At 36.9% G+C, this 26,007-nt stretch overlaps 1 protein-coding gene and 1 long non-coding RNA gene across 7 annotated transcripts in view; one reads left to right on the top strand and one right to left on the bottom strand.

Moving 5' to 3' along the window:
- Window positions 1–26,007, top strand: part of CTNNA3 (catenin alpha 3) — a 1,675,875-nt gene that overhangs the window by 147,192 nt on the left and 1,502,676 nt on the right. The gene's annotated exons all lie outside the window — the stretch shown is intronic.
- On the bottom strand, window positions 18,612–23,053 carry LOC103351354 (uncharacterized). The gene is made up of 3 exons (XR_519139.4): window positions 22,899–23,053; window positions 21,966–22,391; window positions 18,612–21,532 (listed from the first exon to the last, which is right to left on the bottom strand). It is a non-coding gene; the product is annotated as an uncharacterized lncRNA (long non-coding RNA).

The raw sequence follows: 26,007 nt of genomic DNA, 5'->3' as shown, positions 1-26,007 counted from the left end.
TTGAGTAGTTAATGCTTTGTTATAGGTTGTTTCAAAATTTACAATGCTGAATTGAGAGGTGATGAAAAACTTCAGCATTTGCATCAATGTGGTGCTTATTTGTGTATGTCTTATATTGACATAGTGAAGTCCATAAAGTTGTCAATAAAAATTGAGATTGAGAATAAATTACGTAAGAGTTAACTCTGAAAATGATTATTTCTTTAGTCTTTTTTGTAACTTGGAAATGATCTATACATGAAAATAGAACCCATTTTCACTGCCAAGATTATTGACCTCTGCTGGTTTAACATTGCAAACTAAAGAGAATATATAAGACCAGAGAACTAAATTAATGAGTCTTCAGAATTAGTCTAATCCAAATTGGTTTATTTCTATTTTTAAAAATATTTGAGAGGCATAGACAAACAGAGACAGATAGAGCTACTTATCTGCTGTTTTCACTCCTCAAATGGCTTTAATGTTCAAGGCTAACCCAGGGTAGAAGCTGGGAGCTGGGAACATAGTTGTATGGCAATATCCCAATTATGTGAGCCAATACAATTTCTCCTTAGGTTTGCTTCAGCAGGAATCTGGAGCCAGGAGCCAGAACTTGATATTAAACCCAGGCATGCCAAAATGTAGTACAGGTGTCTTATCCAAAGTCTTAACCAGTAAGCTAAACACTCATCCCATAACTGAATTATTATTTTTAAAGATGAGAAAAATGAGGCTTACCAAGATTAAATATCTTGTGCAAGGCCATAAATTTTGCTAATGGAAGAGCTGGGACAAGAACAAATATGATATTTTCTTGTAGTCTTTGGTTCATTGGTGAGTCCTTTAGCATAAGTCAACTTATTGATTGTTTGCCATGTCTGGTTTGTGTTCTGATTGAGAAAAAGCCTGCAATATGAAAAATATTGCTTTCCGGTTTGAACAGCTGCATGATTCTGAGACTGGACTGGTAACAAAAGTCCCTTAAATTGTAAAAAGAAAGCCAGAACATTCAGTTTATTTGATAGTGGTCATGGTTTGGGTTGGCTTGCTCAGGTGTGGTCGGAAGGAAAGGCTCTTAGAGCAACCTTTATGGAAAAATCATGCTTCTTATAGCTTTTGCATCTTAAGAAACATTTCCATCATCAAACCTCTGCTAGACTCAAGCAGTGACACTTTCTCAGGGAACAGCTAGAACAGAGGTGTCCTTCTTAGATTCCCCCAATAAAGAATGTGGGTGGTATCTTCTCTAAAATGTGAGCCATCAGCCGTATCAAGACTCTAAGGTCTAATGATTTCCCAAAGAAATTCGTACAAATTGCCTTTGTTTTATGAGAGGAGTGAGCAGAAAGGTTGTCTTTGCAGAATCTGAAGCTTTTTTTTTTTTTCCAAAGCTTTGATTAACTTTGTAAAAACATTCTTATAACAAGCATATAGTACTGGTCTTTGGCCCTCCAGAAAATTAATAGGCAAAATGCACTGACTATTCACAAAAACTTTTGCTATGACTTTATGATACTTTCTTCTTGTGTGGTGTGCTTTTTTTGACCTCTTGGTAGACATTGTGTTGGTTATGTTTTGTGTATAGAAACATGCTGATAAACGCTTATTTTATCTCCTGCTGTAATTCTTGGCAGAAATGTTTTCAAATCTTTTAAATGAATTTTTTTTTATTTATTTGAAAGCTAGAGTGACAGAGAGGGAGAGTTAGAGAAAGAGATCTTCATCTGCCTGTTCACTCCCAAAATGGCTGCAATGGGCAGGGCTGGACCAGTCTGAAATTAGAAGCTAGAACTATATCTGGATCTTCCATGTGGCCCAAGTACTTGGGCCATCATTGATTGCTTTGCTGGGTACATTAACATAGGCTGGGTCAGAAGTGAAACAGCTAGGATCAAACCAGTGTTCTGGTGCTGGCATTGCAGGTAGTGGCTTAACCCCCTGCATTACAACGTCAGACCAATGATTTATTTTATAACCAGTTTGTTATTGGTATATAAAAGCTCTGTTTTAAAATTTATTTACTTTCATCTTATTTGAAAGGTAGAGAAAGAGAGAGATTGATTGATGAATCTTCCATTTGCTGTTTCATTGCTTAAATGCCCAGAACAGCTAGGGTTCAGGTAGGCTGAAGCCAGGAGCCTGGAACTCCATACTGGTTTTCCACATGTGTTACAGGGACCCACATAACTGGGCCATCAACTACTGCATCCCAGAATATGCATTAGCAGAAATCTGCATCAGAAGCAGAGTAGCTGAGGCTTGAAACTGGCTCTCCAGTATGGGATCCCATGCTGGGACTTAACTACTTTACCAAATGCACACCCCATGATATTGTTTTTTATGTGTTAATTTTGTATCCTGTATCTTCACTGAATTCATTTATCAATTCCATATTTTTTTTTTGACAGGCAGAGTGGACAGTGAGAGAGAGAGACAGAGAGAAAGGTCTTCCTTTGCTGTTGGTTCACCCTCCAATGGCCGCCGTGGCCAGCGTGCTGCGGCCGGCGCACCACGCTGATCTGATGGCAGGAGCCAGGTACTCATCCTGGTCTCCCATGGGGTGCAGGGCCCAAGCACTTGGGCCATCCTCCACTGCACTCCCTGGCCACAGCAGAGAGCTGGCCTGGAAGAGGGGCAACCGGGACAGAATCCGGCGCCCTGACCAGGACTAGAACCCGGTATGCCGGTGCCGCAAGGCAGAGGATTAGCCTAGAGAGCCGTGGTGCCGGCCAATTCCATATATTTTTATAGGCTATTTAGATTTTCTATGTATTAGATCATGTCTTCTGCAAACAAGAATAATTTTATTTCTTCTTTTCAATTTTAGTGTTGTTTATTTCTTTCTCATGCACACTTGCTATGGCTAAGATTTCCAGTACTATGTTAAATAGAACTGGTGAAAGTACAAATCCTTGTTCCTGATTTTTTTTGGCTTTTCTCCTATTTAGCATTATGTTAGCCACAGTTTTGTATATAACCTTTGTTGCATAAGTGCATATTCCTTCTGTACCTAGTTTGTTGAGGGTTTTTGTCAGATGGGATGTTTAATTTTATCCAATGCTTTTTATGTTTCTCTTGAGATGATAATATGGATTTTGTCCTGCAATCTGTTGGTATGCTGTGTAATGTTTATTGCTTTATGTATATTCATCCACCTCTCATATCTGGGATAAATCCCATTTGGTTATGGTGTATAATCTTTTTGTTGTGCTGTTGGATTCAAATTGCTAGGATTTTATTTTGAATTTTTACATCTGTTTTCATCAGAGATAATGGTATTTAGTTTGTATTTTTGTTGTGTCTTGTTTGATTTTCCTATCAGTATTGGCTTTATAGATTGAGTTTGGCAGAATTTCTTCCTTTCAATTTTTTGGGATAGTGTAAGAATAATTGTTAATAATTCTTATTTAAATTAAGTAATAAAGAAATAAAGTTCTGGACTTTTCTTTGTTAGGAGACTTTTTATCACTGATTCAGTCCTGTAGTTAGTTATTGGTCGTTCAGGTTTCCCATGTCTTCATGGTTCATTTTGGTAGGGTGTATGTGCCCTGAAATTAATCAATTCTTTCTAGGATTTTCAGTTTGTTGGAATACTATTGTTCATAATAATCTCTAATGGTCCTTTGTATATCTTGTGGTATCATTTGTAATGTCTCTGTTTTCATCTCTGATTTTCTTTATTTGGGTCCTCTTTCTCTGTTGGCCTGACTAAGGGATTATCAGATTTGTTTGTCTTAAAAATCTTCATTTCATTGATTATTTGTATTTTTTAGTCTTTATTTCATTTATTTCTACTCTGATTTTTATCATTTTTAACTTTTATTTAATGAATATAAATTTCCGAAGTACAACCTTGGATTATAACGGTTTTTCCCCCCATAACCTCCCTCCCACCCGCAACCGTCCTATCTCCCACTCCCTCTCCCATCCCATTCACATCAATATTCATTTTCAATTATCTTTATATACAGAAGATCAATTTAGTATATACTAAGTAAATATTTCAACAGTTTGCACCCACACAGAAACACAAAGTATAAAGTTCCTTTGAGTACTAGATAGACCGTTAATTCACATAGTACTCTGCTCTGATTTTTTTATTATTAATTTTGAGTTTGATTTGCTCGTGGGTTGTGATATTAGGTTGTTTGTTTTAAAAATTTCTGTTTTCTTGATATAAGTAGTACTGTTTGCTGTAAATTTCCCTCAAGTATTGCTTTTGCTATATCCCATAGTTTTTGGAATATTGGGATTTCATTTTCATTTGTTTTGAGAAATTCTTAAATTTCTCTTTATTTCTTCATTGCCCCAATGGTAATTCTAGAGTTTATGTTTAGTTTATATGTATTTGTACAATTTCTAAAGTACCTTTTGTTGATTTCCAGTTTTATTCCATTGCAGTCAAAGAAGGTACATGATAATGATTTCAATTATTAAAAATTTGATGTTCATTTTGTAGCCTAACATGTAGTATATCCTGAGGAATGTTACATGTGCTGATGAAAAGAGTGTGAATTCTATAGCTGTTGAATGAAATGTTTTGTTAATGTCTGTTTGGTCGATAATAGAATTTGGTCTATAATAGAGTTTGGTCTATAATAGATTAAACTCTTAGGTTTCCCTGTCAGTTTTTTTGGGATGATATCAATTGGTGAAACTAAATTGTTGAAGTCCACAAATATTAGTCTTTTGGAGTTTATTTATCCTTTTATTATCTAATAATATTTGTTTTATTTAATTGGGTGCTCCAGTGTTGTGTATATGTTTATGATTGTTATTTCCTCCTGTTGAATTGATGCCTATTTTATGCTATTCTATATTATATGCCCTTCTTTGTCTCATTTACATTTTAACATTTTAATCTATTTTGTGTGACAAAAGTATAGTTATTCCTGCTAGTTTTGGTTTCTATTTGTGTGGGGTATCTTTTCCCAACCATTACTTTTGTCAATGTGTATCTTTACTGGTGAAATGAATTTCTTATAGACATCATATAGTTCAGTATTTTTTTATGCTTTCATTTACTTTATACATTTTAATTGAGGAATTTAATTTGTTTATAACCAAGATTATTACTGACAAGTAAGAGTTTACTCCTGTCAATTTTGTTAATTGTTCTGATGGCTTTGTATATTCTTTGTTCCTCTCTGTGTTTCCCTTTACTTCTGTGATTTGGTGGTTTTTGCAGTGACAGAATATGATTATTTCCTCTTTTTCATTTGTATATCTTCTTTACCAGTTTTATTCCTTATGGTGTTTCGTGATGGTAATTACCGTCCTTTTGATTTCAGATTTAGAACTTAAGCATTTCTTGTAGTGTTGGTGTTCTGATGATGAATTCCCTGTTTTTGCTTCCTTGAAAGTCTTTATTTTTCCTTCACTTCAGAAGGGTAACTTCTCAGGGTATCATATTCTTGGTTGGAAGTCTTTTAGAATTTTGAATATGTCACATTCTACTGGGCAATCATCTCTTAATCTAAAGGGATTTTTCTTAAATGTGACCTGGTGCTTTCCAGTTGTTTGTAGTATTTTCCTTGTCTTGAGCTTTTACAGCTTAACTATAATATACCGCAATGAGGACCTTTAAAGGGTCAAATCTTTTTGGGGTCCTATGGGCCTCCTGGATCTAGATGTCTACATCTTTCTCAAGTTAAAGGACATTTGCAACTATTGTTTTATTGATTAGGTTTATCATTGTCTTTTCCCTTTTGTTCATTTTTTGGAAGCCCTTGATTTAAATATTTGTTCTTTAATATCTCAGAAATCTCCTCAAATGGTAGAGTTAGAAACATACCAGGGATTCCAATTCAATCCCATCAAGGTGGCATGTACCAATGCCATCTCACTAGTCCCAGTGATCAATTTCTGTTCACAATTGATCGTAATGATAGGACTAAGAACCAAAGGGATCACAGAAACAAGAATAGTGTCTGCAAATACTAGCTGATAGAATCAAAAAGGGAGAGAATGATCCAACATGGGAAGTGAGATACACAGCAGACCCATAGAATGGCAGATGTCCTAAACAGCACTCTGGCCTCAGAATCAGCCCTTAAGGCATGCGGATCTGGCTGAAAAGCCCATGAGAGTATTTCAGGCATGGAAAGTCAAACACTCTGGGGAAAAAAAAAAAAAACCCTAAATGAAAGATCTCTGCGAGTGAGATCCCAGTGGAAAGAACGGGTCATCAAAGAAGGAGGTACCTTTCTCTGAAGGGAGGAGAGAACTTCCACTTTGACCATGGCCTTGTCTAAAAATTATCAGAGTCAGTGAACTCAGGGGGCTTCCATAGCCTTGGCAGCTCATGACAAGAGCCTAGGGTGATTACTGAGGCCATAAACAAGAGTGTCAATTTGGTAAGTCAACAACAGGAGTCACTGTGCACTTACTCCTCATGTAGGATCTTTGTCCTTAGTGTGCTGTACCGTTGAGATTTAATGCTATAACTAGTACTCAAACAGTATTTTTCACTTTATGTTTCTGTGTGGGAGCAAACTGTTGAAATCTTTACTTAATGTATGCTAAACTGATCTTCTGTATATAAAGAGAAACGAAAATGAATCTTGATGTGAATGGAAGGGGAGAGGGATTGAGAAAGGGGAGGGTTGTGGGTGGGAGGGACATTATGGGGGGGGAAGCCATTGTAATCCATAAGCTGTAATTTGGAAATTTATATTCATTAAATAAAAGTTTGAAAGCAAAAAAAAAAGTCTCAGAGGCTTACCTAATTCTTTTAAATTTTATTTTACTTTAAATTTTTAACATTTAAAAAAAAAGTTTATCTGAATGGCGGAGAGACAGAGAAAGAATGAATCGTCCATCTCTTGGTTCCTTCTCCAAATGCCTGAAACAGCCAGGATTGGGCCAGGCCAAAACCAGGAACCTGGAACTCCTTTGAAGTAGGAATCTAGAATCACAAGCAGAGTTGGCATGCGAACCTAGGTACTCTGATGTGGGATACAGGTATCTTAACTGCCACACCAAATGTCTGTTCCATTCTTTTAAATTTTAATTTAAAATATGATTGGCATATTTCAAAAGACCTGTTTTCAAATTCACAAATTCCTTCTTCTGCTTGATAGAGTCTGTTAAGTCTCTCAAGTGTATTTTTGTTCCATTTTTTGAGTTCTTCGATTCTGAGTTTGATTTAGTTCTTGTTATAATTTCTATCTATTTGCTGAATTTCTCATTCATGTCATGTATTGTTCTCTTTGACTGAATTGTCTGTCTGTATTATCTTGAATCTTATTGAGTTGCTTTAGAATCATTCTTTACATCTTCTTTTTTTTTTTTTTTTTTGGACAGGCAGAGTGGACAGTGAGAGAGAGACAGAGAGAAAGGTCTTCCTTTACCATTGGTTCACCCCTCAATGGCTGCTGCGGCTGGCGTGCTGCGGCCGGTGCATCGTGCTGATCCGAAGCCAGGAGCCAGGTGCTTCCTCCTGGTCTCCCATGCGGGTGCAGGGCCCAAGTACTTGGGCCATCCTCCACTGCACTCCTGGGCCATAGCAGAGAGCTGGCCTGGAAGAGGGGCAACCGGGACAGAATCCGGCGCCCCGACAGGGACTAGAACCTGGTGTGCCAGCGCCGCAGGCAGAGGATTAGCCTATTAAGCCCCGGCGCTGGCCATTCTTTAAATTCTTTTAAGGCATTTTGTCAGTATCATTTTGGGAGATTGTTATTGGAGAATTATTGTTTTCCTTTGTAGGCATCATGTTACCTTGTTTTTATACTTCTAGTGTTCCTATACTAATATTTGCACATCTGGTGTGTCAGCTTTTATATACCATTTTTATATGGTGGCTTTTGTGGTAAAATGCTTTCTTCTGAAGAGGTGTCTCAGGGTGTCAGCTTGGTAGGTTCTATTGGCTTTGGTTTTAGTTGCTTGCTATGTTAGCCTCTTGAGCTGTAACCAATGGTGTGGTACATGTGGCAAAAGTTAGTTATCTCTTATTTTCTGAAGACTGCATGAGGATCGTGGCCCTCCATCAGCCCAGGCAGGTGTGTTGCATATAGCATTTGGTTTGGGGCACCTATTGTGTGACTCCATGGCACCATTGCCATGGAGTACCTTGGATATTTCCTCAGGCATCAGTAGGGCAAGCTCCAATGTTAATGGGTCTTTCAGCAACAGGAGTAGAGGTGCTGGTGCTATACAACATAGGGATATTTCTCTATCATCTGCAGGAGAAACTACCACTGGTGGTGGAGGCTTCCAGAAAGGAAATGGTGGTACTGGCATTGTGAACCATGGGATTCTTAACCTCAGGTCCTGCTTGAGTGACTACTGCCAGTAATGAGCACCTCTGGTGGTGGCAGGGGGACACTGAGCTGTAGACTAGAATGGACAAGTTCTCCTTCCCTGTAGGGACAAGTGCCACTAGTAGTGAGGCCTTTGTGGGAGAGATTTTCTCTTCAGGCCTTGTGGTAGAAAGGGCTATAAGGTGGTTGGAGGCAGCCGTGGAAACTGGCATGAAGCATGCATCCTTATGCCCAGCAGGGGCAAATGCATCTATGGGAGAATGGAGGCAGATGCGTTCCAGACCTCAAGGGGCAGGTGCTTTTGTTTCTTAGGTTTTGGGAGAAGTACCCCCATGCTGTGCTGAGCTACCTGTCTGCCATAGTGTAGGGTACTGTTTGCACTTGGGTCTTGGAGTCGCAGTTGTCCTACTGGATCCTAGTTGGTTCATGAGGCTTGCAGCCTTTTGTGCTAGTGTGATGGAATGTCTGTGGGGCTCCTGGGGTTGGAGAGATACAGAGACATCTGTCCCCTAGGACAGTATGAATTCAACAGTGGCTTTGTTCTCAAGAAGAAGCTGAGCTGCAGCACCCTGGGCTCTGGAGCTTTAAGGGGAGACAGTGTGAGTTTATTCTCTGAAGCAAAGCTTCTGTTCAGATTCCAGATTCCAGGTAGCTTCCCCAACTGCATCCTAAGTGATGACTATGGAGCTCTCTTGTAGCTAGGATTGCTGGCATCCCTGACAATTGAATCTGCTGGGACTACCCTGTTTATCCTTTCTCCTGTCATAGGGAATCACCCTGGCTGGGGAACTTAGGTATGCTTGCTCGTGTGCTTTGTTTCTCTCATTGTGCTGTTATTCCAGGTCTCTGTGTCTTTCAGGGTTTTCTTCTCTTCTTTTCCTTGGTTAGTGCCATTGCACTCCCTCAGTTACTCACCTAGAGGTGTAACTATTCTTTTATTGTGCTGGAAGATGAAGTGAGTGCTGCCTTTCTATTCAGCCATTTTAGAATTCTCAGGGAGATAATTCTATTTATAGTGAGAATGTATGAGATCTACTCTCAGCACATTTCAAGTATGCATTGGCTTTTTATTAATTATAATCAACATACTATACATTACCTTCTCAGAACTTTTTCATCTTATCACTCAAAGTTTGCACCATTTGGCCAATATTCTGCCCCCCACTCCCGCCCCATACACACCCCAGTTCCTAGAAACCACCATTTCTGTTTCTTTGAGTTATGCTTTTTTGGGCTCCACAAATAAATGAGATCTTATAAACTTTGTCATTCTGTGTCTCACTTATTTCACTTAGCCTAGAGTTCTATGAATTTATCACAAATGATAAAATTTCCTTCTTTTCTAAGGCTGAATTATATATTTCATTGTGTGTGTCTGTGTGTGTGTACATATACATTGTACATATACATTTTATTTATCTATTCATCTGTTGATAGGTGTGTAGGTTGTTTCTTTATCTATATTGTGAATAATACTGCAATGAACATGTGAATACAAATATTTAAATTTTTTAACATACTGATTTCCTTTGGGTATATACCAAGAAATGGGATTGCTGATTCTGTATTTTTGAGATTTCATTATTTTTCCTTAGTTTACTTTAAGGTTTGTTACTTATTTATTTTTTCAGTTACAGTATTTTTTGAAGTGTTCTTGTCATGTTAAAAGGACAGATTTCTGGAGCCAGCACTGTGGCGTAGAGGGTAAAGCTTCCACCTGCAGTGCTGGCATCCCATATGGGTGCTAGTTCTAGTCCCGGCTGCTCCACTTCCAATCCAGCTCCCTGCTAATGTGCATGGGAAAGCAATGAAGGATGGCCCAAGTCCTTGGACTCCTGCACCCATTGCAGAGACCCAGAAGAAGCTCCAGGTTCCTGGCTTCATATCGGCCCAGTTCCGGCCATTGCGGTCATTCATTTGAGGAGTGAACCAGCGGATGGAAGACTTCTCTCTCTGCCTCTGCCTCTCTGTAACTCTGCCTTCCAAATAAATAAATACACTTTTTTTTTAAATGAACAGGTTTCTATATATATTGTGTTTCTATTTATCACATATTTCAGCAGAGGTAGAAATTGTCTTTTGCATATCACCTTATGTAAATGGAAAGAGAATATATTGAAGGTGAGAGCAGCTGAAACTAAGGGAGCTGAAGATGACAAAGAATGTAATACTTTGGCCCTGGGGTGTCCACTGTAACTCAGCCAAATGATGTAGGACCATTTGGTTTTGAATCAACAACATTTGTTCCAGAAAAGTAAGATTAGTCACAGATTTACTATACAACTAATGGAATTATCAAATCAAACATACACATGTTAAATTTGCATATCTAAGCTATGTATCTCGATTGGTGAACAATCAGAAAATATCACAATGACTGTTACAGTGTCCTTGTCAGGCAGAGAGAGTTCTGCAGCTACAGCTGTCTGTGTTAGTAGTGGTGCCTGGAGTATGCCTAGGGCTTTTCTGGATAAGATTCAAAGGAAATATTGAGACTGCTTAGATGAGGCCAACAGTTCTGCTGACAGCAGAGTTTTAAACATGCCCACACCAATCATGCAGGCTTTTGTAGATGTTAAAATGTTTCTTAAGGGATGATTGCCTGAGGGCTAATTTAATATGTAATGAGATTTTCATTTATTTTTTAAAGGCATACTCCTTTTTTTCTTTCTAAAATATCATATTTATCAATTTAAGCCTGCTATTTAGGAGTAAGCTAACCAGCTTTTATATTATATCTCATGCTCTAACTGTGACAGAAGTAGGAACACATGGGAATATGATCAGGTGAGGAGCATTGTAACTACAAGATGGAGCAGCGTTGTTGGCTCACTTCACATTTTGCTCATTGCTTTGGAAGGATATGAGTTTGTATAGGTTTATACCATATGCTTTTGTTTCTAGTGTCAATGAAAATAATCTATTATTCAGAGTCAACATCACATTTTGGAAATTTTTGAACTGACACTTGAATGTGTTTATCAGATAAACTTTATTTAGCTTAATATTTTTATGATCACTTACAGGACTTAAGCAAGAAACCACATATCAACCTATAGTATACATGGCTTTCTTTTTTCCTGTATTTTTATGAATATAACATCTTAATTGTTTTTTCACTATAGTATACTGTGCTAATACATGCTAATATTCTCTATATAAATGTAGCTCATCTTATTATAGCATCTGGTAGCACGGTAGTTCAATATTTATCATCTACTCCATTATAAAACCATTGTTCCAAAAGAATTATATGAAACTATTAGATATACACACAATTAAGTAGGTAATGATCTGTGACTGCATCCATACAGTATCCACAGTTGACCTGTGGCTGATTTTCCAAGTGTGGTGCTGATTGTTGATAGGAAGTACTTAGAAAGTACTTAGGTTATCGGATGAAATAGCTTAGATTATTTGAAAAAAAATTTTTGAGTGTTGAAATTTAAATTACCTATTTTGTTTTACTGTTTGCTTAATGATGACATTGTAGTTTAGTAGTCCCTCCTTATCCATAATTTTGCTTTTCAAGGTTGGAGTTACTGTTGTCTGAAATATTAAATGGAAAATTATAAACACAAACAACTCATATTGCGTGCTTTTCTAAATACCATGATTAAATCTCAAGTCATCTCACTCCTTTCCACTCTGAACACAAATCATTCCTTACTCCAACATTTCTATGCTGTGTATGCTACCTGCCCACTTGTTAGTCACTTAGTAACCATCTCAGTTATCAGATCAGCTTATCATTTATCAGTTATCAGTGTTGCAGTTTTTTGTTCAGGTGACTTTATTTTACTTAATGATGGTCTCAAAGCACAACAGTAGTGATGCTGGAAATGCAGATTTTTCAGAGAGGCTGTATCATTTCTGAAAGTTATACACTTATGTCTTCATGCTAAATTCGTATTTATTAAATTAAAGATAATTGAATCTTGGTAATTTCACCATTTCAGTGTGAGAGTCATTGAGAGTGGTTAAAATATTTTTGGCAATTTCAGTGACAATAACATGTTAATTTAGACAAATATGGTATATTCTGGAACATCTTCAAGTTTTGGAGTTTGTCAGCTTTTGAATCCAAGCTTAAAGTTCATCTTTTCATGTTAAAGGCATTGTTTTCACCTTGGATCAGAGTACCAAGCTTTGCAGGTATGAATAAAGAGAATTTTTGGTAAGTAGTAGTGTGCATTTATTGAGAAAAAGCTGCACAGAAAATTTTATGTTGGCTTTTCCCATGCCTTAATAAAAACATTTATATCATGTAGTAAGAGTTTGAATAGTTAAGGTCAAACTCATTTAATAACTGGGGGGGGGGCAATACTTATTTTAGTTAGGATAGGAAACATTAAATCTAAAGATGAAACTGAAAAAATGAATTAAGTATGCTCCAACTGTTTTTTAAATTTAACAGAAATTGTATTTTGGAATCTCTTTAAAATCTATCAGGAAACATTTATGTTTTGAAAACAAGGAATATATAACTCCTGCTTCAAGACACTGAAGATTTTTACCTTTTGTTATACTTAAGTAATGTGCTAGAATTATACCTCTGTAAAAAAAAGTATGCCAGTGGTAGAGTGTTTATGAAGGGAATGAATCTTAAATTATGTTCTGAATTAAGTAATGTACAAGATAAGTAGGTTACCACTTGTGAACATGGGGTGCTCATGAGTGACTTATACCTGTTTCTTCTACTCCAAACACCTGGACATCTTTGTTACCCTGTGTTTTCAAGAGGTTTTAAAGACATTTCTTTCTTATCCCTGATGCAAGAATTGCTTGTGCACACTGATGCTATATAAAGCTAGTCATTTTTGATGTCATTAGACAACAGAAAACTTAAGATGAGAATTTTCAAGGATGTTGGTATAGGTACAATTGATGTTATCATATTACACTTTAAAGCTATTTTTGTGGCTCTCTATGAGACATATGATCAATCAAAACATTCTAAGGCCAAATTCTTTGAATGGACTGAAAAACTGTTGGAGATACTGTAGAGTGTGGGTAATTTTGAGTAAGTTTAGGATAAGCAGATTATGTTACTAATATTATTTTTATAAAATTGGCATTAAATTATTTTGAAGACCATTAAATTGAAAAGAGTACTCATGCTCCAGAATAATAAAAAAATAGTTTAGATGCATAGCATGTAAAAAATTAGTGCAAATTACCTGAGACCTCTCTGAAAGCAAGTGTATATAAGAGGAACAGTAGACACCAGAAATAAGTCTTATTATTATTAATGGAAAACATGATCAGCACCTCTTATTTACTACATCTGCTTGTAAGGTATGTTTTAAAATGACGGAATTAGGATAGTACTAATAATTCATTTCATTAGGCCATAAAATAAGCAAAAGATATAAAAGGAAACCATACTCTTAAAACCATAACTCATTTCATATCTTATCACCTATATGAATATCAACCTTAATAATAAGGTAAACACTGGCTCTCCAAAAGGTTCTCTTGGGCCAGGACTGAAGTAAACTACAGGGGGTGAGAACTTCCTCTTGAAAAGGAAACAAAATTTTCATAAAATAATTTGGGAGGTTTGGATTTTTTAAAAAGGAAAATATGTTGTAAAAAAGAGATAATGTGTTAAATCAAAAAAATTTGGACTTATAACTTGACTTCAATAAAGGCAGAAAGTATTTTATTCTTGTAATCCTACCTTCCTCCTAAGTACTAACAGAAGCCATATACTCATGAATAAAATCTCCACCAGTGTATGAGGCCAGTCTGCTGAAAATAAAAAGGCACATATGAGTCTGTCACACAGTAAGATAAAAGCTGGGTTCTTTATGCATGGAAATCATTTCCTACTAGATGAGTTGTAAAAAAAAGTAATAGAATTATAAAGAAAGTCATTTTATGGAAAGAAGATAGACTCTGCCTGCATTATACAAATACTTTCTACTAGGGCACTCGATATAAGAAACATACTATGCAATATTTCAGTTTAACAATGAAAAATATGTGATTATTATTTATAAAATGATAGAGGACTGGTACATATGAACATTTATTTATAGATTATTGTCAGAAAATTTGGAACGTTAGGAGGCAGTGTCTCTTGGACATTCTTTAGTAATAAAGATTTCCCATTTCTGAAGATGTATGAAAGCCTACTATACAGGCCAGTTCTTTAGTGTATTTGATTTTTACTGTAATCATATGATGGGAATATTATTATAAGGTATGAGCCATGAACTGTTAGATGAAAACAGGTTACATTTTGATAGGCCTATTAGTCCTAGTCTCTGCTATCCATCCTTTCTCAATTTCTTGTGCTAGGTACTAAAATAGAACCCTTGATACCTAATGCACCGGTAGTAAGATTGGTGAAGTGCCTTGGGTGTTATTTAATAAGAAATGGGCATGAGAACATTGATTGTAATCACAAGGGGAAGAGAGTCCTGGGTAGGGAAACTAGTGGTCTACAAGGGCACACTGTGGTTGCTGGAAGACTATTAATAAGGGAGATTGATATAGTAAACTTAGAGTTTAGGGTAATGTGAAATTAAGGCTACTTTCTTAGAATGAAAATATAAAATTACATGGCAGAGTAATTTACTTTGAGACATTAATCTTAAAATTTTTTTCTATTTTCTCCCATCCTGGGCCAACCAAACTGGAGGAAAAATTTAAATCAGGCCTACATGATAAAAGAATGGCAAATTCTTGACACTTTGCAAGGAAAGATAAGTAGGCATAGCCATACTGTGTTTTCCTTTCCTCCCTTTCATTCCAAAAAACACCTTCCAAGCATGGGAGAAGGAGGGGAGTTAGATGGGAACATACGGCAAGCTTAGACATGTTTCGTTTTTGTGCTAGTTTCACGCTATTGTTTCCCATGACTCCCCTTTCTTCCCAGGGTGGGAGATATGATAGAACTTACTCCATTGAGATTTGGGAGATCTGATAACTATGGCAGTGAATGGTCTGGTATGAACCTCTGAGAGTAAAAAAGTTTATAGAGGGAACCACTATTATGCTTTTGACTTCTGTGAGATCACTAGTGCCACAGATACCTTGGGAACTGAGAGACTCAGCTCTGTGCTCTTGCCTTTTGATTGCACGCTGTCCAGTGCTGAAGACCAGGTGGGAGAATCTGTATCAGGAATAGGAGGCCAGTGAAAGATAAGGCAGATCTGGATGGGTGTAGATGGCTGTCTTTCCAACAAACCATTTCTTGGCAGTTGCATAAATGCGCTTAAGGTTTAGAAATGTTCCCAGGGTAGAGGTATCAGGAGAAGAACCTGAGGGATTTAAACCTGAATATGATTGAGTTACAGACCTAAGCAGATTGAGAAATCACTGAATTGGATGAGCTTACTTGGAAGGGATTAGATTTCTGCCCTGAGAAAAATGAGGTGTGGGGTAAAAATTAATTTTATTGTAGAAAAAGAAAACCATATTTTTACACATCTGTGTTTATAATTATGAAATTTGTGTGTGCTGTAAAGATTCAAATTCAGGTCTCAATGAGGTAACATTGTGATATTAGAAAATATAGGAGATTTAAATGGGGGTAAGTGTGTGTGTGTGTGTGTGTGTGTATGTGTATGTGTGATTGTATGTATGTTTCAGGGTCTAGCACTTGAGGCTTGATTATTTCCTTTGATTTTTGTATTCTACTTACGCCATAACCAGCTGGGAAATGAGATGTCACTATTTAGAATTGCTAGATAAAATTTAGGATGGTTGGACTGGCATTGCGGTGATGTGAGTTAAGCCATTGCCTGTGATGCCAGATCCTATATTGGAGTGCCAGTTTGAGTCCTGAGTGCTCAGCTTCCAGATCCATATCTCTGCTAATTTGCTTGGAAAAGCAGAAGAAGATGGCCGAAGGATTTGGACCCCTGAACCCATGTGGAAGATCCAGATGGAGTTCCTGGTTCCTGGCTCTGGACACTCACGGCTATCTGGGGAGTGAACTAGCAGATAGATCTCTTTTTCTTTGTCTCTGCCTTTCTTTGTCAGTCTGCATTTCAAATAAATAAAATAAATCTTAAAAACTTTAGGATTGTCCATTAACTTTTAATTTGATATTAATGAAGAAAAATTTTCTAGCATAAGTATGTCTCAGATATTTCATGGAACACACACCAAAAAAATACTCATTATTTGCTGGAAATTGAAATTTAACTGGGAATTATTTTTGTTTGCTAAATCTGAGAATCCTTGATTGCTTTTTGATGCACTGAACTAGTGAAGGAATAAAACTAGCATGCACTTAGCCCATTGGTCTGTGACATTTCAACAAGTGGGAGCTGCGCAATAGGTATTAATATTACATTTCATAGAAGAGATAATTCTTGGTTCCTTTTGATGGCTTAGGCTGGCTCTCTGAGGCCAGACGGAATGAGAAAGCTTATAAAAATTGCAAGAAAGTAATTTATTTGGTAACTTGTTCTAGAATACAGAAGTCATAAGTTGTAGAATCAGGCTTTTCCAGATCCAAATGGTCTACACAATACAAATTCAATTTGTAAAGGACTTCTCAGGAACATATTTATTATATAAAACAAAGTACCCTTAAAAGCTGGTGGTTTGTTGGCTGCTGCTGTTTTCTATAGTGCACTCTTTCATTGTGGTTAGGCCTATAAAAGGAAACTTAGAATTTTTTTTTCCAGAAAGCATGTCTTTGAAATCAGTTGAATTATTTTAAAGAAATCATGAGATGTTAGTTCCTTTAACGTGGTATTTTATTCAAAGGATCTTTCTGAAATTAAACCAGTGGGAATTTAGCCAAAAATAATGCAATGACAAAATGATGTGTGTCCTGGACTAACCTTGTGTTACAGATCTCATTTCCCCCTATCTTCTGAGCATCTTGTTTCATAAATAATTCTTATTTTCTTTTTAATTTAAGCCTTTTATTTTCCTAGTTATTTTTCTTCCTTTACATATTAACCTGTTAAAGTTTTGTTCAAACAATATGAGAATGATAGCAACAGAAACTTCGATTCATAGTGGTATCTCCTTCAGTAACTGCATTATCTTTTCCTTGGAGCTCAGTTTCTGAAAGATTTTAAGTGGACTAACCTGCTAACCAAGTACATATGTAGCTTCTGTTTCCTATAGTCAGTTACTATTAACTCATGTTCTGTTTCCATTAAATATATATCCTCAAAATTGACTATGAAAATACAATGATGAGCATGTTGAAGTACTCTTGTATCAGTATTTTTAGTTATCTGAATATCTTAAATTTCCTTGGGCTTTATATATTTACTTATGCTGTTATTGCTACGTGATTATTTTCTTCCTGGAATTTCTAGGCCTGGTTCTTAGGAAGATGTTTCAAAAAGTTTGTGGGAAAGTGGAAAGAATGGGGCCATCAAAGAAGGAGGTACCTTTCTTTGAAGGGAGGAGAGAACTTCCACTTTGACTATGACCCTGTCGGAATAAGATCGAAGTCGGCGAACTCAAAAGGCTTCCATAGCCTTGGCAATTCATGACTAGAGCCTAGGGAGATTACTGACACCATAAACAAGAGTGTCAAATTGTTAAGTCAACAACAGGAATCACTGTGTACTTACTTCTCATGTGGGATCTGTCCTTAGTGTGTTGTGCAATGTGAAGTAATGCTATAACTAGTACTGAAACAGTATTTTACACTTTGTGTTTCTGTGTGGGTGCAAACTGATTAAATCTTTACTTAATATATACTAAATCGATCTTCTGTATATAAAGATAATTGAAAATGAATCTTGATGTGAATGGAATGGGAGAGGGAGCGGGAGATAGGAGGGATGCAAGTGGGAGGGAAATTATGGAGAGGGGAAGCCATTGTAATCCATAAGCTGTACTTTGGAAATTTATATTTACTAAATAAAAAATAAATAAAAGTTTGTGGGGAAAGTAGCATTAAAAGCATGGACTTATCTTTGTGAAAATAATGCATTGAAATGTATATTATTAAAACAACTACACATGGATTTAAAATTTTATTTTGTACTACTATAAACTCATACTATTAATAACATTTTACCACAAAGTTTTTGGAGAGCCATGATATACTTCAGTTGCAAATGTGAGTGTTCCTAATTTCAGATAGATTCCATTTAATGGTGTTTTGAAAGCACTCTGTGTGTTCTTATATCTCATCACTTTTTATACCATACTGTGTATTTTTCTCCCACCACAATATTGTAAGCTGTTTGAAATCATAGAAAAGACTGTTTACTCTTTTTCCCCAACACCTAAAACAATGCCAGTGATAAAAATGACTGACTCTAGTGTTTTAGTTAATGGGTGAGAACTGCACAAGCTATTGCTTTATTTTGTGTGTGTCCACGTCTCTCTCTATATATCTATCTATATATTATTTATTTATTTTTTGTGTGTGAAGGCTTCATGGTGTTTTGAGGCTCTTTGACTCAGCAAAGCACATTGTGTTACTATTTTCTTTGTTTCAGTATTGTTTTAGGGAGATATTTTTATCAATGGATTGTTTAGATTTATATCTCTGTTTTCTTTTATGTTGGCTTTTATATTCTTGAAAATTGATTAGGCTTCACATTTTGTGATAGATTGAGATGGTTTTCACAATTCTTAGAGAACTCTCTTTTGTCATGGTTGCAAAACATAGTTTATTTCCTGGATGACTTTTTGGGAAGTAACGGTGAGGTGGAGGTTGTGAATCCATTTTCAGAAGCCTTTTGTCTTTGCGGGAGCCTGAATTTCCCTTTCTCAAGTCTTCTTCAGTTCACTGTCTGGTTTCCAGGACGTTCCTCTCCATTCATTTTTTTATCCCCTTCTTGCCCAGAGCCTTTCCCCGACTTCCTTTCAGAGTTGCACATGCTAGTTCCTCCCTTCAGTTGGCTCTGATCTACCAATCTTTTTTCCGAAGAGAGAATTTCTCTTTCTAGCTGTGATTTAGATCAGTTGTAAATTTCACTGCTAAATCCTTTCTTCTATTCTCAATGCAGTCCTTTCCCTTAGACAGTCCTTCCTCTACAGTTAGGCTCACAGTGCGAGTATGAAAGATAGCATGGTAGGATTTGGTGTTAATATTCTACTTGCAAGTAATATAAAATCGATGTTCTCTCTTCTTGTTCTGCTGAGGGCATTGACTTTGTGAAGCTTATTTATTTGTACCATTTTTTGGAAGATATGCTGGGACATTCAGACTTACGCAGTTTCCATTACCTTGACTATCCAGGATTCAATTTTAAATATTTAAACATTTAAAAGCAATGTTCCCATTATCTCTTGGTATAATAGTTTATTTACTTTGGAGACAATAGTTTGAGATGTTCTTCCATTAGGTGTTGTGACATTACTTTTTTGCTACCTTAAATTGTCTAATAGCATCAATTTAAGAAACAATGATGTGCTAAATATTAGGAAATGTAGAGAAAAGATGAGATTTAGCAGGAGTTGCACTCTTGGATACATTCAAATTAGGACATAGATGATAGAAAGCAAATTACCAGGGCCTGTGTTTGATGCAGTGGTTAAGATGCTGGCTAGGATTGCTAGGTACGCTCTGGGAAGCAAAAGTGATGACTCAAGTAGTTGGGCCCCTGCCATCCTTGTGGGAGACCTGAATTAAATTCTTGGCTTCTAGCTTGCCTATCTGTTGTGGGCCTTTGGGGTGAACCAGCAGTTGAGAGATCATTCTCTGTCTCTGACTTTTAAATAAATAAAAAAATTTAAAATAAAAAGAATGTAAATTAGAGCCTTTAGAACTTCATTATAATTTTACAATTTTTTAAAAACATTTTGCGGAACCGGTGCCGTGGCACAGTAGGTTAATCCTCCGCCTGCGGCGCCAGCATCCCATATAGCGGTCGGTTCTAGTCCTGGCTGCCCCTCTTCCAATCCAGCTCTCTGCTATGGCTTTGGAAAGCAGTAGAAGATGGCCCAAGTACTTGGGCTCCTGTAACCACGTGGGAGATCAGGAAGAAGCTCCTGGCTCCTGGCTTCAGATGGGCGCAGCTTTGGCCATTGTGGCCATCTGAGGTGTGAACCAACGGAAGGAAGACCTTTCTCTCTGTCTCGCCCTCTCACTGTCTGTTAACTCTACCTCTCAAATAAATAAACAAAATCTTTAAAAAAATTTTTGTAGCATTTACTTTAAAGTAGACATGATTACATACAAATATATACTATTTTTCTTAAAAACAGGGATATATTACAGAGTGAAGTATTTATGATAATTATCGTAATGAACTTTTGACCAATAGAAAAGTATATGAGAATAAATTTACATCAAGGTTATATTTATGCTAAATCCATGTATGGATGAGATGCTTTTCTCAAGCAGCTTATGCCTAGGTGCAACAGTGACAGCTAAGCAGTTTAAAACAATTTGGAATTTTATTTCCATAATATTGATGTTCTCCCCATACTTGTCTACTTCTCTGAGAATCTGGGCCAAAGTGCTTTTCTTGGGTGCTTTCTGTGCCTAAATATTAAGATTTGAGTAAATAAAAGCTCAAATGCAAAATGACATGTTGCAACTTAGGTTGAGAAGTAATAGTTCATTTTTCTCAAACAAAAAGGCTCCTCTGCTTGTGTGGTGGTGGTGGTTGCAGAGATGGCTTGGGTGAGGCATGGGCAAGTTATTTATTCTTAATTAGTATCAGACATTATAAAATATATTTCTAGTAAGTAAAAACATGGGATGTTTTGACTTTGAGTAATTTGCTGCAAGTTAAGGTTAAATCTCAGGCATATGAAATAACTCCTAGAGCAACCTATAACAGATACACTAAAAACAATATAATTACACTAGAAAGGGAATTTGGTTTGGTTTTCTTCCTATATAATTTTTTCTGTACTGGTAGTTGTTTGGAAAAAGAATTTTGTACAATAAGAAATCATTTGGCCTAAAGAGCCTTGCTTCTTTGATAATTTCTTTCTTAGCATTTATTTCCATTTAGTGTCTTTATTTCTTTCTTCGAAAAACTAATATTCCCTTGTATTTTCTGTATAATATCCACCTGCCCCTGTAATATTATTGTCAGGCTTTTACTTGTTCATTTCTTGACTCTCCTTCTCCCAGCACACGCTATAACCCCATGCTGTCTCCCTTTATCCAGTTTAGAGACTGGACAGAGGTCTATATTCTGACTCACCAACTTCTGCTTCCTTCACAAATACATTAAGCCTTGTAAAATTGTACGAGCCAGATGCCCTCTTTCCTAGTCTGAAGTTCTTAGAGGTGTCCTCATGTTTATCATGTTTAGAGCTTCCTTGTCCGTTGATATGTGATAGCAGCCAAGTCTCAATGCTCATGTGCTTTCCCATTAGATGTCCTGTTGTACCTATGGAGTGAGGATGGCCAGGTTAAAGTCGATAGTCATTATTGCCTTGGTCACATACATGAGAGTGGTACCAGCAGGTCGAAGTGGGATTTAGGCTCTGCTGTTCCCACAGGAAATAGGGTTACCTGCTGGATTCTATCTGTTATGTGCATGGCTCATCACATTGGCTGTGATTGTGTTTCCAGGGATCTGGGTTGCAATTCTAGCTCTTCAGAGTGTATCTACTTTTTGCCCACAGGATATGAGTTGGCTTTTTATAGATCGTAAACACAAATAGCCTATTGTCTCTGAAAATAGTCCTTGCTTGCCCTGGATGATTTTTTATTTCCTTCTCTCCCTACCACCCAATTTAGGTGCAGAGAGCTTCCTTTATATCCCAGGGACTATCTGATTTGAATGAGTCAGCCAAAATTCTGATAGGAAACATACATACCATGGGTTTTGTGCTTAAATCCAGCTGCCTCTCAGCCAGCAAAAGCTTGATGGATCACAGACAATGGTCCTGGGATGATCAGAAGCTTTGGCAGCCAGCAGAGGAAAAACTGTTGCCGTGGGGATGTTTTATTGTTAAACTGTAATAGTCATGCTGGTTCCTAACTGAACTATGCTTGAAGACTGATGCTTTAGTGGGCTTTCTTTAGTTCTTTGCTGGGTATCCATGTGCTGAAACAGTTCTTCAGAGCTCAGTGCAGCCAGTAACATCTGGGATTCTCTGAAGACTTAGCTGGTGGGGCATTGGTAGGGGTATATCATGATGGGAGGTTCCAGGTAATCTTTGTGGAGGATAGGTTTTAGTAAGTGCTGTTTGAAGTTGGTATCATATTAGTGGAACTGAGTGTAGCTTCTCTCTTTTCCACAACTGAAACAAGATTGGAGAATTTAGATGGAAGAAAGTAGTAAAAGTGACTAAAGGGTGAGAACATATGATTCATTAGAAATAAAATGAATTTACTTTTAACTTTCAGAAGAGAAGGATAACAAGTGACTCAATAATTCTTCATGTATTAAAAATGGAATTTTCCTTGATGGTAGGAAATGTCTATGGTCTGTTTCTATGAATGCCAAATAAAATCTGAAATCAAACTTCTGTTTTAATCCTACTTTTCCATGAACTTTTTGAAGCTCCCTTATATATAATACTAAATGGTTATTAAATCATAGTTGATAAATCAAATAAGAATGCAGGAAATAGGAATATGCTGAAAAGTAAAGCAAGAGTTATGGTTAAATATCTAAATTCTCAAGAACCAGAAGATTTACTGGAATTGAGTCCTGGGAAAAGGGTAGAGGATCATGAACCAATATGGCAAAGGAATCAAGATAGGCAATCTGTTGATCAGATATGAAATGACATCTACAAAAATACCTTGCTTATGGAGGCAAATTGTAGCTTCATCCAGAGAGATGTATTTCTGGTTAAAGGAAGATCTTGTTTCTAGGGCATGGTCAGTCCTACAAACAGAATAGGTGAATAAGCTTGGAGAAGTCTTTTGATAACCCATCCAGTTGTGTTGTTGTCACATACGTCAACACTTGTGACTTCAGAGCTTTAAGTTGTAACACCTATGTCACAAATGACCTGTAAAATTCTATTGAGTTCGAATCACTTTCTAGCAGGTTTTACATAACAGGCCTCCAATTAGAAATTTTTGAACAACACAAGGTATGACATTATTAATGTTCCAGTAAGATAAACTCCAGTCTCCATGAACAAAGGAAAACCAACACAGAAGTGTTTCCCACCGCGTGGTCGCAGCTGGCTTTCAAAGGAAGAGAACTTTAGTTGCTTTATTTGAAAGAGATCTTTTCTGAGTGGATGCCATCAAAATGTGGCATTTTATGTTTCTTTTTGGGTCTGGTTAATCTGCCATTATCTTCTGCTTCTGGTTAGAAGTGCTGCAGTAGCCGGCACCGCGGCTCACTAGGCTAATCCTCCGCCTTGCGGCGCCAGCACACCGGGTTCTAGTCCCGGTCGGGGCGCTGGATTCTGTCCCGGTTGCCCCTCTTCCAGGCCAGCTCTCTGCTGTGGCCCGGGAGTGCAGTGGAGGATGGCCCAAGTGCTTGGGCCCTGCACCCCATGGGAGACCAGGATAAGTACCTGGCTCCTGCCATCGGATCAGCGCGGTGCGCCGGCCGCAGTGCGCTGGCCGTGGTGGCCATTGGAGGGTGAACCAACAGCAAAGGAAGACCTTTCTCTCTGTCTCTCTCTCTTACTGTCCACTCTGCCTGTAAAAAAAAAAAAGGGGGGGGGGGCTGCAGTAAAGCCTTGTTTTCTGGTTCCAAGGGGATCTTTCTTGACACCTGTTTCTAGCAGAAGATAATAATCCAAGGTCAAGAAAATGAAAATGGGATTAATTTGTATCATAACCAGTTCACTTTAACTTTGCCACTGCCATTGGATTCGGTCACTGCTGCTCTTGCTATGATCTTGCCTGAGTCAACGGAGTTACCTAAGTTTTAATTTTGTAGATCATGTTGCCATCTGAGTGTGAGTCAAATAAATTTCACATAGCAAATATGACATCATTTCTGGGTCTTCAGTAAATATAGGGAAGATATACATGTTATGTTTAACAAATCCAATCCTGTGGCTGTCATCTGAGCCTACACCTTTGTCACTGCAACTACTTTCTACTTCTTTGCCTCAGTGTTTTCCCCAGCTCCATTCTATACAAGGCTGCTAGACTAATTTTTCTACCTATTACACAATTTTGGTTGTGTTTTTTCCCCTGCTGAATACAACCGTAGTGATGTCTCATCTCCAGTCAGATCAGAGTAATACTTGCTTTACTGAACTTTAAAAGTCCCAATAAAAGCTAAACTACTCTTTATCCATCATCTCCATTTGCATTTAATGAGTTTGTACCATTTATTAATTTCTGATAATGAATAAAACTCTATAAGTCTATGATAGTAAAGGTGTTTCGTTAATGATTCTTTCCAATGCTGAAGTTATTTAAAACATTTTTTGTTTGCTGGAAATCTTAAAAATTATATCTATTTCTCTTTTTCATTTAAAATTATTTATATTCACTGAAATACTATAGGGATATAGTCTTATTATAACTAAAAAAACCCGCCACTTTCCCTCCATTCTTTTCAGGTATGTTCTGGATTTTGAGAGAGGAAAGTATAGCTAAAATTTTTTTAACTCAGGTTTTTTGAGGTACAGTTGGCATGTGGCAAAATTCACTTTGTAGTGCACAGTTCCATGAGCTTCAGAAATTCACACAGTTGTATATCTAACACTGCAATAAAAATATAAAACAGTTCCATCACTTCCCGAGATTTCTCTGTGTCCCTTGAGGTTAACCCTTCTACCTGACCTCTGACAACCACTGCATTGTTTGCTGTCCCTGTAGTTTTGCCTTTTTCAGAGTGTCACATAAATGACATGTGCAATATGTAGCTCTTTCAGTGTGGCTTCTTCAACTTAGTGAAATGTATTTGGGATTCATCTAGTTGTGTGCCAATAGTTTGTTTATTTTTATTGCTGAGTAGTATTCTTATATATGGATATATCACAACTTGTTTATCTATTGAAGGACATGTGAGTTATTTCCTATTTTTGGTTAGGATGAAAAAAGCTGCTACAAATCTTCATGTGCAGGTGCTTATGGAAACATAAGTTTTCACTTCACTTGGGTAAATATCCAGGAGTGGAATTGCTGGGTTTTGTGGTAGCATATAATTAACTTTGTAAGAAATTGCCAAACTGTTTTCCAAAGTAGCTGTACCTTTTTGCATTCCCAGCAGAAACATATGAATTTCAACTGTTCTGTATCCTCATATGCACTTTGTAGTGAGAGTTTAAAAAGATGTTTTTAATTTTAACTACTCTTAGAGGAACTTAGTGGTATCTCATTATGATTTTAACTTGTATTTCCCTGATGAATAATTATACTGAATATATTTTATTTGTTTCTTTGCTATTCAGAAATTTCTTTGGTAAAATGTCTGTTAAAATCTTTTGCCCATTTTTAAGAGGATATATTGATTTGGTAGGCTTTCATAACAAGGTATCATAACTGGATGGCTTAAACAATAGAAATTTATATTTTTACTGTGCTTGATGATAGAAGTCCAACATCAAGGTGTCTAAAGGTTTATTTTATTCTGGGGCTCTTCTCCTTGGCTTGTAAATGGTTGACTCTAGTGGTATCCTTATATAGTCTGTCTTCTGTGCATGCATACTTTTCATGTCTCTTTGTCCAGATTTCTTCCCCTTTTAAGTAGACCAGACAGGATTAGAGTCCATCCATAAGGCCTCGTTTTAACTCAATCATCTCATTAAAGGACTTGTCTCCAAATTCAGTTATATTCTGATGTATTGGGGTTAAGACTTAAACATATTTTGGGGGAGCAAAATTCAACCCTAATAGGAGATTGTTTTATTATGTTTAAATTTTGAATATTTTGAATTTTGAATTTATTATGTCTGAATCTTTTCTTGTATTATGAATATGAGTCTTTTG

This window comes from Oryctolagus cuniculus, chromosome 15 (genome assembly GCF_964237555.1).
Source record: "Oryctolagus cuniculus chromosome 15, mOryCun1.1, whole genome shotgun sequence".
In the NCBI taxonomy this organism is placed as follows: domain Eukaryota; kingdom Metazoa; phylum Chordata; class Mammalia; order Lagomorpha; family Leporidae; genus Oryctolagus; species Oryctolagus cuniculus.
Note: the sequence above shows the minus strand (reverse complement) of the source record. Positions and strands in the feature narration are given on the sequence as shown.